Raw genomic sequence first — 15,132 nt, 5'->3', positions numbered from 1 at the left:
TACATTATAATATATAAAAAGAATGGCTGATCCATACATACAATTACATGTGAAAGAACAGCCTGTCTGTGAGTTGGCAAATGGAGTCTGCCCCAAGATAAACATGAAAGAAAGATTTTGAAAATAAGTTTTAAAGCATTGACATCATTCAGAAAAGAGTGAGTAAACAAACAAATGGGTTACTAGTTTTATCATACTTTAAATTGTTGAGATGTTAAGTGAGATTTTTAAATTACTCAGTTTTTGAATTGACTTTTGTAGAGTGAATTTCCAAAATCAACATTGAAATTTTAAGCCTAGAAACGGTTTTAAAATTTTGTTTGTTATTTGCTTGAAGTTGGCCAGGTTCCATCTATAAAGATACAGACTGATTTTGCAAATGAAACATTAGCAAATTGTTTAAGCGTATTTTGTCTTCTCTCTCAAGACTTAGCTCACTTCTTTGCAGATAATACACATTCAACATGCATATGATCAATGAAGGAAAAAAGGAAAGCCAAATCCGGTTAATTAAATCCAGTTATAAAATATATCAAAATTACTGTCAATGTTCAAAAAGAAGTTATGCTGGGGTCCCTTCAAGAGAGACAATGAAAGTTATACTTTGAGACATGTAGAGAGCTTAAGGGGAAATATTTAGGCAAAGGCTGGTCTTTAAGAAAAATGCACATAGGAAGAACAATCGGGTTCATTTATAAATGCAGGGCCAAGAAGTCCAATGTGATTGTCAAGAAACAATAGTTGGAAATTCCGAATCCAGTTAAGGTGGGGGCTGTTCATTCATTCATCCATTCACTCAAGACTGGTGAGACATATGTAAGACAAGGCCCTGTATAATCACTTAGGATTCATATCTGATTTTTTGGACCTAATGAATAATAGGCTGCTGGAGCCAACTTCTATGGAGCCAACAGCTGTGACAATCTTCAGGTTCTGTGTGTAGGTAGCATGACCTAACTCCATGCCCATCAAATGCCATATCCCAAAATAATTGACCATTTCCTGTTAAAAGTATTTAACAAACTGGGGTGGTCTGAACTTGCTGTTATTCAGAATCCTTGCTCATTTGTACCTACTTAAAGATCAGGGACAATCAAAATACAATCATAGGAAGGGAAGTCAAAAGAAAAAATATGGGGAAACTATAGAAATAAAGTTTAAATTATGTTGCCTTGATAGGTTTCAGAATCAAAACTAACTTTTGAAAGCCAGGTTTATCTTTAAATACTAATGCTTGTAATAAATAAAACATGTATCTCTAAAACTGGATGCTACAAATTTGATTGCTAGCAGTGTCTGGGAGAGAAAATATTGGGAAAAGTAAAAGGTGTGTGTATATGTGTATATACACACACACACACACACACACACACACACACACACATATATATATATATTTAACCAGCTCAAAACCTTAATTAAGACTTTCTATGACAAAGACGTAATGTGGCTTCTTGTTCTGCAGTCTTAGATTTTACATAGAATTTCAAATGGAAATTTTAAAAATTTCAGTGCAACCACTTTTACACAATCAGTGTCTAAGAGCTTGGGCACTACATTCCAAAATATCAGCGTTTAAATTTAGGCTGTCCACTTACTTGCGATAAAACTGGACAATTTTCTCTTAGATTTAGTTATACAGTATCCAAAAAATGTGATAAAGATGTTCCCTACTCCGTTAAGTTTTTTGTGGGGTCTCAAAAAGATTACGTGAAAAGTTCTTAGCACAGTGCCTTGCATTCATTCATTCATTCATTCATTTCTTCAACAAGTGTTTACTGAATTCATTCTATGTCCCATATTCTGTGCCAGGCTTTTGAGCAAATAAGGCTGACATAGTTATTGCTCAAATGAAACTTATAGTCTATTGAGGAAGACAGATATTCAAAAGATAGTACAAGGTGATTAACTGTAATCATAAGTGTGATCAAGGAAAATTTAAGTGTTATGAAAATATGTAACTGGAGAGAGAGCATACCCAGTCTGAAGTGACCCTGAAGACCAGCAAATGCTTTCCTGAGAAAGTAACATTTAATATGGAACCTGAAGGAGGAGCAGCCGAGCAAAGAAGTGGACCAAGAGAATTCCAGAAAAAGCCCTGAGAGGAGTGGATGCTTTGCGTACTGGAGCATTTCAGGCTCAGGACTCAGAGGTATGTTTCCATAATTGTGATAATATGCATTATAAATTTGTATATCCTGCTCTTTTCACTTATCATTACCTGAGAGCATTTTCTGATATAACAATTGTAAATACTTGTGCACCCAAAACAGCAGCACCCAAATACATAAAACAATTAATAATAAACAAAAAAGGAACTAATCAATAATAATACAATAATACAATAATAATACAATAGACTTTATTTAAAAATTTTTTTTAATATTTGTTTATTTTTGAGAGAGAGGGAGACAGAGCACAAGCGGGGGAGGGGCAGAGAGAGAGGGAGACACAGAACCTGAAGCAGGTTCCAGGCTCTGAGCTGTCAGCACAGAGCCCTATGTGGAGCTCGAACTCATGAACCCTACCTGAGATCATGACCTGAGACGAAGTTGGATGCTTAACCAACTGAGCCACCCAGACGCCCCAATAGTAGGAGATTTTAACATCCCACTTACAAAAAGGACAGATCATCTAAACAAAATCAACAAGGAAACAGTGGCTTTGAATGATGAACTGAAACAGAAGGATATATTTGGAACATTTCATCCTAAAACAGTAGAATACACATTCTTTTCAAGTGCACATGGAACATTCTCCAGAACTCATCACATATTAGCCCACAAAAGGAGCCTCAAAAAATTTAAAAAAATTGAAGTCATACCATGCATCGTTTCTGACTGCAGTGCTATGAAACTAGAAGTCAACAACAAGAAAAAATCTGGAAAGACCACACATACATGGAGGTTAAATAACATGCTACTAAACAATGAATGGGTCAGCCAGGAAATCAAAGAAGCAATAAAAAAGTACATGTAAACAAATGAAAATGAAAATACAATGGTCCAAAACTTATGTGATGCAGCAAAAGCATTTGCAAGAGGGAAGTTTATAGCCATACAGGTCTATCTCAAGAAGCAAGAAAAATCTTAAATAAACAACCTAACCTTACACCTAAAGGAGCCACAAAAAGAACAACAACCAAAACCTAAAACTAGCAGAAAGAAAGAAATGATAAAGTTTAGAACAGAAATAAATGATGTAGAAATTAAAAAAAAAGAACATACACACAATAAAACAGATCAATGAAACCAGGAGCTGGCTCTTTGAAAAAAATCAATAAAATTGATAAACTTCTAGCAAGACTTACCAAGAAAAAAAAGAGAAAGGACTCAAATAAATAAAATCACAAATGAGGGAGGAGAAATAACAACCAATACCACAGATTACAAAGAATTATAAGAAAATATTATGAAAAACTATATGCCAACAAATTGGACAACCTGGAAGAAATGGATACATTCCTAGAAACATATAAATAACCAAGATCATAACAGGAAGAAACTGAAAATTTTAACAGACCAATAACCAGTGAAGAAATTCAATCAGTAATCAGAAAACTCCTAACAAACAAAAGTTCAGGACCAGACGGTTTCACAGGCAAATCAAACCAAACGTTTAAAGAAGAGTTAACACCTATTCTTCTCAAACTATTCCAAAAAAATAGAAAGGAAGGGAATCTTCCAAATTTATTCAGTAAGGCCAGCATTACCCTGATACCAAGATGAGATGAACATACCACTAAAAAAAGAGAACCTTGATGAGCACAGGTGCAAAAACCTCAACAAAATACTAGCAAATAGACTCCACACATTAAAAAATCATTCACCACGATCAAGTGGGATTTATTCCTGGCTTGCTAGGGTGGCTCAATATTCGCAAATCAATCACCGTGATTCATCACTGTAAGAGAAAGAATAAGAACCATATAATCATCTCCATAGAAGCAAAAAAAAAAAGCATTTGACAAAGTTCAACATCCATTCATGAGAAAAACCCTCAACAAAGTAGGTTTAGAGGTTTTGAGAGAGGGAGGATATATGCATGCACAAGCGGAACAGAGAGGGAGAGAAAGAATCCCAAGCAGGCTCTGTGCTGTCAGCGCAGAGCCCAGTGCAGGGCTCGAACTCACGAAGAGATCATGACCTGACCAAAATAAGAGTCAGATGCTTAACCAACTAAGCCACCCAGGTGCCCCAGCTTTATTTTTGAATCTTTAATAATATCTATAATAATACTACTACTGCTGCTATTACTACTACTACAACTACGAATACTAGGGTAGATATAATCCAATGAGGTATTTCATACGAAAGGGTCATCTATATAGAAAGTTGTGTTACCTTGGTTATTCTTTTATCAATGCGGTTAGTTCCTATTGACCAAGCGTAGTGACATAGGGATAATAGTTCTAAGCAACTATAACTAATAATATGCAATAAGATCTTAGCCTGTTTAATCCTGTAATGGACGTTATTGTGATAACTTTTCAAGGCAAAAGATAATATTTAAACAAGTTAGATAATATTTGTCAAACTTTTTCAAATGCTTTTTTTTTGGTTCTATTGAGATGATTATGTGGTTCTTATTCTTTCTCTTACAGTGATGAATCACAATGATTCATTTGCAAATATTGAGATATTGCAAATTGAGTTTAAAAATATTATCTACTTTGTTTATATATTATCTTTTTCCTTAGATTTAAAGAGAGTAGACTTACCACTGAATAAACCCAACTTTCGATCAATGATACTGAACTTTAATGAAAAGCTGCACAGACTGTACACATTTTTAGGGAGAAAAAAACAGATGAGCAACCTGAACAATATACACTGTGAGGCCACTTGGTGAGATGCAGGGGGCAGTGTAACAAAGGCTGAGGAAAGGAGTCAGGACTGTAGCAGTCTGTGCAGGGAGGGGCTGTGCTCCTGTGGGAATTTCCCTGGGCAGAATAGGTGGATTATTCTTCTTTATTAATGAGAGAGCATCTCTGCCTACTTTGTTAATGGGACTGTTAAAAAGAAAAGGTACTTGAGTGGTGCAGGGAGCTCTAAACCATGAAAACCACTTAAAGAATTTCATTTGTGCTGGAAAGAAAATGTGAACTGCACTTGGCTGATTTATTAAAATAAAATTAGGAAAAATTTTATTCAAAATATTTGAAACAGATGAATGAATATTTTAATAAATCAATACTTTTTTAGAAATATAATCAATTTTATACTTAAGTTTAGTAAAATGTAAGATGATAAACAATAGGGATTTCCTCATAATTGAAACGCTATCATCTTATCACAAACACAGCATTTCAAACTTTATTTTGTGTGTGCGTGTGTTAAGTTCATAGGTCATTGAGTTCAGATCCCCCAGTCACTACTGAATACTCTGTTATTTAGTCATAAACAGAATAAAGGATTAGATTAAAACTTTAACTAGAATATGGAAACTTAATTGGGGATTACTTCAAATAGGAAACAATAGTGTGAATCTGATATAAACACTGTCACTGTTATATAGAGAATGAAAATATGAGTGCTTAAAATTTTGTTTGGATAGTCTAAAATTAAAACTGTTTTTGATGAGAATAAGTAAATGTGATCACCAGCAGATCAACATTTAAAAGAATACAAACTCGTCAGCATTCTGGCATTCTGGGGTATTTAGTGAGTACCAAAGGTGCTGAAGAAAAGCAACAAAAAGAAAAACAAGCTCTAATTAGAAATTATCTCCTTTAGATGAACCGAAGGAGGTTGCATTAAAACCCACCTAAATTTTCAGATGAGATTTTTTTCTTCTAGGCAACTGGCCAATCCATCTGCCTCTGCTTAACTGCAGTAAAACTGTGAAATGTTCTTTAATGTCCTTCTGGTTCTGGAAGGTATTTACATTATACTGCAAAGCATCAGGTAGGGGACACTGGAGTTAAGAGCAAAAGATTTTACCTTTGAAGATGACCTACTTCCAATTTTATCATTTTGAGGACATTGTCATATTGCTTTTGACAGTCAAGCTTACACTATGATGATTTTACTCCAGCCTATATAGAAAGGCCATTTCTATTGGAAATTGACCATTTCCAATAGGATTCACTAAATTTTGGTGAACAAAGATACAGGTAAATGGATTGCATTCATGTTAGGGAAGGAAGACACACATGCATGCTCAGTCCAGAGGTACACATAAGCGGTCATCACATATTTTTTTTGTTGTTCTGGCATTATTTGGTTTTTATTTATTTATTTTTTGTGTACATTTCAAAAAGTTAAAACTTTCATAAGACATTCGAGTGTACTTCTTTATTTTTTTTTAATTTTTTTTGAAACACAATTTGGTAATATTGATCTTAAATTTCCCTGTGGACACTCTCCAGGAAGCCCATTAAGGCTCTGACCCCTCCTGGTGACACACGTGCTCTCCAGGGAGTGTGCTATCATCCCATCATTATCTTTTATTCATCCTGATACTCTTGCTAGCCCCTACAGGAATTAGAGACAGCGACTCTTCAAATACATAATAACCATGATAGAATGAAGACCAGGTGAGTGCCTCATAAAAAAAGATACTAAAATACTTCACTAAAATTCCAAAGAATGAGAGTTTTTCCTTGGCTTGTTAAGGCTATTCATTAGAGACGGCCATAGAGTCGGACCTTGAAAAAAGAAGTAGAACTGGTAAAAATGGGGTAAATGGGCATTTCATGAAAAGGCTGGAGTATAAAGCAGTGGTAATTTGTGTGTCTGATTCTAGCACAGGGATTAGAAAGGAAGAAATGGATAATAAAACGTCAAAGGTGGAAGGAATTCCAGATGTAATCTAGTCCAGGAGCTTTTCAAATCTTTACTTATGGAAGTATCTTCTAAACAAATATCAAGCGTGCAACCAATAGGTAAAATATCAAAGACAGACTTGTGTGGGAAACTAAAGCACTTCAGATCTGTTAGACTTGGCAGAGCACTGTTTGAAAACTAACAACCTAATTCTATCCTCTGAGGAGAAAATGAGACCCAGAGAAATGAAGCTACTCACTCAAGGTCATTATTAGAATTGGAGACCAAGAGTCCTTTACTTACTCTCCTTACTCTGCTATCCATGTATAGCACTACGGATTAGCTAAGCAATTTTCAGGCAAGGTTCGAGAAATAAGGTAAAATACTACTCAGATACCATACTTCGATATGAAGAAAAATAACAGTGGTGAACCGTTTCTTAACCTCCAGCCGAATTTGGTTTTATTTTAAATGTGATCTTTATTGTTCACTCTTAATTTCCCTGATGAACAACTTTTTTTTTAATGTAAAACTGAAAATCCCCTAGAAGACCTGTAGCTGGACATTAAAGCGCAGTCATATCGTAGGATTCTGCCAGAGCTTCCAGCTTTGCTCTCTTGGACACTTCCAACATGGGCGATCAATTTGTGTCCTGCTCAGAGAAATGAAGGTTATTTTGCCCAAGTTCAGATTTAATTCACTGCACATTACATATTTTCTAGTTTACCTATTAAGGCTTTGTGGTATTAATTATTGATAAGCTTCTAAAATATTTTGATTGGGGTTCCTGGGTGGCTCAATTGGTTAAGCGTCCATCTCAGCTCAGATCATGATCCCACGATTCGTGGGTTCAAACCTTGCACTGGGCTCTGTGCTGACAGCTCAGAGCCTGGAGCCTGCTTCGGATTCTGTCTCCCTCTCTCTCTGCCCCTCCCTTGTTCATGCTCTGTCTCTCTCTGTCTCAAAAATAAATAAAATATTTTTCAAAATTAGAAAAATAATAAAAAATAAAATTATTTTGATTAATAAAATGAGTCCCTTATATATAACATAAATAAGTCAAATATGAGCTATAAGACGAGTAAGCATGCATTCAATAAAAATTACATTGTTCTTAAATTGCACAGAATTTGTTTTCAATAAGAAAATTCTTACCCAAACACCAAAAAATATTTAAACATCAGGGATTCAAAAAATACATTTTTCAAATTCTCTCAGCTTATGGTAAAGTGCTCCTTCACGTCCACATCCATTACATTTGTTATATTCCCTCTTGTTATCCAGTTTCTAATAAACAAAACATTCATTCAGCAAATAATACTTATACACAGCATGACAATTTCTTTACACAACACACACACACACACACACACACACACACACACACCAAAAAACATTAAAAACAAGTGACAGAACCTCATTAATGACATAGCCTGGTATTATTTTCCAGACTGACTTTATGTCTTATTATTTACTGTGCCATGATAAGCATATGGCTCTAAAGACAATCTCTGAAAGTTCAAATCCCAGCTCTACCCCTTATTAATTATGTGACCTCAGGGAAATGTACCTAAATTCCTTTTGCCTCAATTTCCTTACGTGTAAAAATGAAATAATATCTCATATGTAACTGAGGAAAAAGTATGTTAATACAGTGAATCGCTTAGTATTGTAACTGACATTTGTAAAATACTCAGTGTGTTATTATTAGTCCTAAACGATAAACAAATGAAAGATTCACAAATTTCTTTTTTCAAAGGTAGAAGAAAATCCAGATAGTCCATATGGATTATAAAACTAAACAAAAAAACATGCAGATTTTAAAATTCTTAAGATATGCAAGAAAGAAAAAGTTTAACTTGCAGGAAATACAGTGCCACCCCCCCCACCCCCACCTCCAGCTTTTTTAGTGTATATGTCAGCAGCTGTTAAAGGCAATCATTTCTATTTCTTTAAGTAAAACAATCATTTGCCTTCATTCATGAACAAAACGAGGAGAATAATCTAAGAAGCCAATCTATCTCTTAAAAAGGGTTGGAGCTTGGGCAGGGCAATTCAGAGAGTTGCATTTGAAAGGCGGGTACTGTGCTTAACAGATAGGAGGGGTCAGTTCTGAGCCAGGCATTTTAGGAGGCCCTTTTCTCATTTAATCCTAACCAGATTTTACACTGAGATGTGTTACTGTCCAGGTTTTATAAATGACAAAACTGACACTCAAAACGGTTCAGGAACTTGAGCAGGGACACGCACCACTGACAAGGACAAGATTCTAACCTAAATGTACCTGATACCGAATGCATTTTCAGGGGTCACTGTCTCATCTAGGGACTCCAGAGTCTGAACAAGCCACTTTATTTAGTTTTTAGAGTGGGCTCATTAGCTACTCTGTTCCCACACTCAACATCTAGCTCTTACCTTGCTATAAATTTTACCATCTTTACGGAAAGAAAAATATTTGTTATAAAATCCACTCTACAAGACTTGGATTTTGGAATCTAAACAAGTTTTAGAACCTTAGAAATTCCTGTGGAAATATTACTAGAGCTCTCATATCCAGGAATTCCCTTATAAGGTCTTTATCTTCTATCCCCAGAATCATTGGAATTTCAAGATCATTTGAATTTATGTAAGGTCATGAATCATGAGAATTTGTTTTAGTAATTTTTATAATGGTGCAAATAGTAATACAAAGAAATTCTTTGGGTTAGTAGAATAACAAGAAATACAAAGAAATTCTAAGGGTTAGCAGAATAACAAACCCTAGATTTTGGTTTTATTTGACTTGGACATAAATCCTATTTAGAATATTTATATACTTAGAAAAATAGGTATTTCTCTTCTGATTAGATACCCTTTGCCCTTACACTCCAAATTTGGTCACCAGAAACCAACTGTTCTTCAACTTCTATACATATAAAGAAACTTGAAGGATTTAATTCTAAATATACCACATTCAGCTGATAATACTTCTCATTCTCCATAGTGTGATTTTAATAAATATTTTAATGCTAAAAGTCCATGATTTAAAAAATTAACCTAAGAATCCTTTCAAAATTTAACGGTAGGCTTTGGCTACAGGGAACACATGCACATATCAAGTCAAATAGTTTCCTTTTTCGTTTTAGGATAATCTAAAAACAAAAAAATATTTAAGATACTTGAAGCTAAACTGGCAAGTGCCTCTATTTTACCCGACCACGTCTAGGAGAAGTGCAATCTGTAAAATTGATTTATTAACCCACCCCTAGAATGGTGAGGGACTTACCTGGTTGGCAAATTTGGAAAGACTAAGTGGGATGCAGAGCTCTCTCTAGACCCTGTTTCTGCCTGCAAGTTCCCACAGAAGGTTACACAGAAAGGAATTCTCAAAACAATGACATGAATAAATTACATGAATACATATAAATTACATGAATACACTACAGTAGATGCAAGAACAAAATAAATTTTAAAATATTGTGTTTCATTACACAGCATTTCCTCACAAATGCTCAACCACATAACCCTGTTAATTTTGCCAGCATGTTCAGCCTAACAAGTGTAAAAAGCAACATAAGTGAGCCTGACGTTAAAGTTGATAACAGTACATATACTCAAACTCAGAAGTTCAACTAATTGCATTGGAAATTGAAAGTAAATTAGAAAGTTGTAAGCAAATTGCCAGTTATAAACACTTAACATATATTTTAGTTCTTTCTCTGTAATAAAAAAAAATTTTATTTCTATGGTTTATCGTAAATGAAAAATAAGACGGGGAACTGGGCATTTTCTTCTTGGCACTTTAAAATAAAAACAATAAATAAATAAAGCTTCACTGAAGCTGTAGGTTGCCAGTGCTCATGAAAATAACTGATCCAAGGGCCATTAGTGGCTCATAAAATAAGAAAGCTCAATAAAATAATCATAACCTCACATGTTTATTTAGTTCTGAGACTTAAGTGATGGACCTTTGTACCTGACCATGCCTAGAGACAGTTTCATTACACACACTCCCTCTCTCTCTCTCTCTCCCTCTCTCTCTCTCTCTCTCTCTCTAATTATGTAAACTCACAGACACACATTTATGGGACATCTATAATGCCATCATATCTTTCCTTTAGTAAACAACAAAGCGGTATTATTTAGTTTCCTTTACTAAATAAATCAGCCAAGCAATGGCTTTCTATTTAAATTATAATTAGTTATAATTTGAAGTCTCTAAATTTCCTATGAATGGCAGATAAACCCAAGCCAGAAAGAAAGGTTCAACTAATATGAATATATTATAACCCTCTGTAATTACATTTCTAGGTTTCTGAACTTGTTTTATCATTATCAAATTCATTTTAAGTAGTTTTTAAGGACAGGGAATCCAAAATTTTCATACAGTACTCACCTTCTTTCTAACTTCCTAACTTACCCATAATATGGAGAATGCTCAAAACTATGTAATCTCTCAAGTGACAGTAGTGTCTTAGACAAATTTAGGGTGCATAAAGCATATGTTTCTTACATGACAAATAAAATGTTTTTACACACTTAAAAATATCTCTTATTAGTAACAAAAAAAATTAGTAAAGCAATGCCATATCCTTGATTAAAATAGTTGTCCCTGGTCAACCTTCAATTTACAGAAAGCAATGTTTATTTATTTTTATTTTTTTAAGTTTATTTATTTACTTTCAGAGAGAGAGAGAAAGAGAGAGAGAGCAGGAGCAAGGAGGGGCAGAGAGAAAAAATCCCAAGCAGGTTCCATATGGTCAGTGCAGAGCCCCATGTGGGGCTCGAACTCATGAACCTTGAGATCATGAACAGAGCAGAAATAAAAAGGAGAGGCCTAACAGCCTGAGCCACCCAGGCACTCCTCTCTGGTATTTTAGAACAAGGGACTTCTCCTCCTTTCAATATATTCTCTTTAGCTAGAATCTTGATGTCTTCTCTAGATACATTTTTAGTCATGTCTAGGAGCATTCTCTATTGAGTCTCCCTACTTGACCACAGAGATGCTCACTTTCTTCCCATCTTAACAAAAATCTTGTCTTGACTCTACTGTCCTACTGTTTTTCTTTAATCTTACCCCCTCAGTTCTAAGAAATTGTTTGCTATTTGGGCTCCATGTCAACATCACCCACTCACTTTTTTAAACCTCACTCTACCACAGTCATGCTAAGAAACTTTTTCTCTACTAGCTGTCACCAGTCGAGGCCACAAATCCTCATCCTGTGATACCTCTTTTACATAGTTTTCTCTCTGGTCTCGCCAATTCCAATCACATTCACTCTTCCTGATGAATTAATCTTTCTAAAGCGTAGTTTGGTTAAATCCTTTTAGTGCGAAGCGTGGTGATAGTGGAAGGCAGCCACAGAACCAAACTGATTCCTCTTCCTCTGGATAAATTTTATTTCATTTCACTATTCTTTTCACCTCTGATTTAACAAAACTCTTAAAGTCACTATTCTTCCACAAAACATTACATGCCTGCCTCAAATTTTAGTATTCCCTTTGTCTAAAACAGCATTTTTCAAACATTTTTAACCATGACCTAAAGTGAGACATAAAATTGTGACCAAGTATACACACAATTAAACATATGTATGTCAGTATCACATATAAATCCAAAAAATTTCTTGACATAATGACACTCTGTAACTTTTTACATGTAAATCACGATCCACTGAACTTACTTCTTTACCCAGTAATAAAGAGCAACCCACAGTTTGAACACCCTGATGTAGATTATCTACATCCCTAACCTTTTTCTAAATTTGATTCAATTATGTACTTCATTATGCCATCATTCATTTCATTCAAAAGAACAAGTAATAGGGGTGCCTGGGTGGCTCAGTTGGTTAAGCGTTCGACTTCGGCCTAGATCATGATCTCACGGTTTGTGGGTTCAAGCCCCGCATCGGGCTCTGTGCTGTTGGCTCAGAGCCTGCAGCCTGCTTTGGATTCTGTGCCTCCCTCTCTCTCTGCCCGCCCCCCCCCCCCCCAACTCATGCTCTGTCTCTCTCTCCTTCAAAAACAAATGTTAAAAACAAAATTTAAAAGAATAAGTAATAATGCCCTGTTGGAAGTCATGCATTTCTGTCAGCACTGGGATTAAAATATAAGCAAACAAATCCCTGCCCTCATGGAGTTTGTAGAGTCCATCCCAAAAGACAATGATCATCCATGCTCCTCTCTTCTTAAAATATTTACCTAATTTATCCATTTCATAGCTACATCATGCTACTTTACATTTCTTCATCTTTTTAATCTAAATCCTACCTCCACAAATAAACTATAATTTCCTTCAAGAGAGGAATCCCTTTTTTCCCTTTTTTTTTTCTTAAAGTAGGCTTCAGGCCCAGTGTGGAGCCCAATATGGGGTTCTAACTCATAACCCCGAGATCAGAACCTAAGCCAAGAATAAGAGTCAGATGCTTAACTGACTGAGCCACCCAGGCCACTTAAGAAAGGAATCTTAATTACACATATTTGCACTCTGTACCTTCATTTAGTAGGGGGAACAATGGGGTAAAGTAAGAACACAATGAGTTCTAGTCTTAGTGCACCACTTACCAGCTTTGCAACGGTGGGCCAGTCACTCAACTTCTCTCAAGTTCAGTTTCTTCATCTGTAAAATGAGGGGGTTGGGCTAGGTCAGTGGTTTTCAAATTCTACTGCAAAAAGTTTTCAGGATTCAATGCAGGTTCCAAAGCATGAGAAGAAGCACTCAAAAAAGGGACATCAGGGCTTGGATCCCCTTCTCCTTCCTCAATTGCAGCTTACAATTCTGTTTGGAAAAAAGACAGGTCTCAGTGTTTAAAACGTTTTAATTATTAAATCTCCAGAGTTTGCAATCGTGTGCTCTACCTTCTCTGCCATACAAGTTGAGGTGGGGGAAGAAGAATAAGGTAGGAGGAAATGAGGTAGGAAAGAGGCAGGAAAGAAGACAAAATACTTCTAATAGAGTTTATACACTACTGGGTTTCAAAAATTGCTAGGAACAGTATATATGTTACTTTATTTTTTCTATTTAAAAACTTCACAAGATAGGAATTATTAGGCTCATTTTACACATGAGAAAAATGAAGCTCAGGAAGGTTGGATACTTGATCAGGTACTATAATTAAGAAGCAATGAGGCCAAAATATTCTCTTTCCATTATCCCAAGCTACCCTTAAAAGAAACTAACAAGGACATTACATATGCCCTTTATTTTTATTTTTTTTGTTTGTTTGTTTTTTTGCTTTTCCTATATTTCACCTTAATCCTCACAACTTTGAGGAATATAGTTCTGCATTATTCTTATTTTGCCAGTTAGGAAACCAAGGTTCTAAGAAATGAAAGTGATCTGCCCAATGGTAAAATAATTCAATGGGAGCAAGCATGGAGCACAATACCTGAATTCATATTCTGTGCTCTTTCCATACACCAAATTTTCTCCTTTAAAAGAAAGAAAGAAAAATAAGGAAACAGGAAGAGGGAAGGAGGCAGAATGGATGGCACAAGTGGAGAATTATAACAATTCCACTGCTTACTTAAGAGGGCTAGTGAGTTAAATGAGATAATGAAAATGAGATCATGGAAAGCACCTTGAAAAATCTGAAATAATCAATATCAGCCATTATTATTAATTATTCAAACAGTGTGCACTGACATTGACATTTTATGTTTTTGTAAAATTCCATGTGGTAATTGCAAAAATAAAAGAGCTATATAATGAATTAATTGCTTAGATATACTACAGAAACTCCTATAAAACAAGGACGATCTGACACTCTTGAGATTATGATACAACAGTTGGTTATATATGCCTGCTTTCTGTTCATGATATACAATCCCTACCAGCAGCAGAATAATTCAAATTTTCAATTTTTCTTGAATTTCATCACAAACTCAATCAAAAGCATGGAAGTCAGTATTTTAATATCCTTGTACCATGTGAAAAATAAGAGCATGCTCTACTACCTGAACTCTTAGAACATTTTTTATTTTGATTGTCTTCCCATTATACTGAGAGATTGTCAGGACCTTATCAGGAAGATCATCCAAACAAACTAGAACATTATTAAGGCTCCAGCAGAGCAGTAACTCACTGAACGTATGAGTGATTAAAAGCCATACAGTTGTGACAAGGACCATAAGGAGATCAGACAAAAGAGTTACATGTCTTTTAAAAAGACCAGAATGATTTAACCCTTTGTATCTTTTACCAGCATTAAAGCTGCAGCATTATTTGATCAATATTAAAGCCTTATGTGACTGAATTCCTTATGGCAAATCACTTCCAAAGGTCAAAACCGAGAAACTGGATTAACGAACAATTACAACATAATTATTGCCTTGCCACAGTGCCAGCGTTCCAAAAAAAATGATATTCAACATAACAATATATCCT

General features: G+C 35.1%; 1 protein-coding gene across 1 annotated transcript in view; it reads right to left on the bottom strand.

Moving 5' to 3' along the window:
• HNF4G (hepatocyte nuclear factor 4 gamma) overlaps window positions 1-15,132 on the bottom strand; it is a 127,981-nt gene that overhangs the window by 66,401 nt on the left and 46,448 nt on the right. Inside the window, exon 2 of the mRNA XM_019453313.2 lies at window positions 13,311-13,524. The gene's annotated coding sequence lies outside the window, so the exon portion shown is untranslated. The remainder of the gene's footprint in view (window positions 1-13,310; window positions 13,525-15,132) is intronic.

The sequence above is a fragment of the Panthera pardus genome, unplaced genomic scaffold (genome assembly GCF_024362965.1).
Source record: "Panthera pardus isolate Hobbes unplaced genomic scaffold, ASM2436296v1 HiC_scaffold_7, whole genome shotgun sequence".
Taxonomy (NCBI): Eukaryota; Metazoa; Chordata; class Mammalia; order Carnivora; family Felidae; genus Panthera; species Panthera pardus.
Note: the sequence above shows the minus strand (reverse complement) of the source record. Positions and strands in the feature narration are given on the sequence as shown.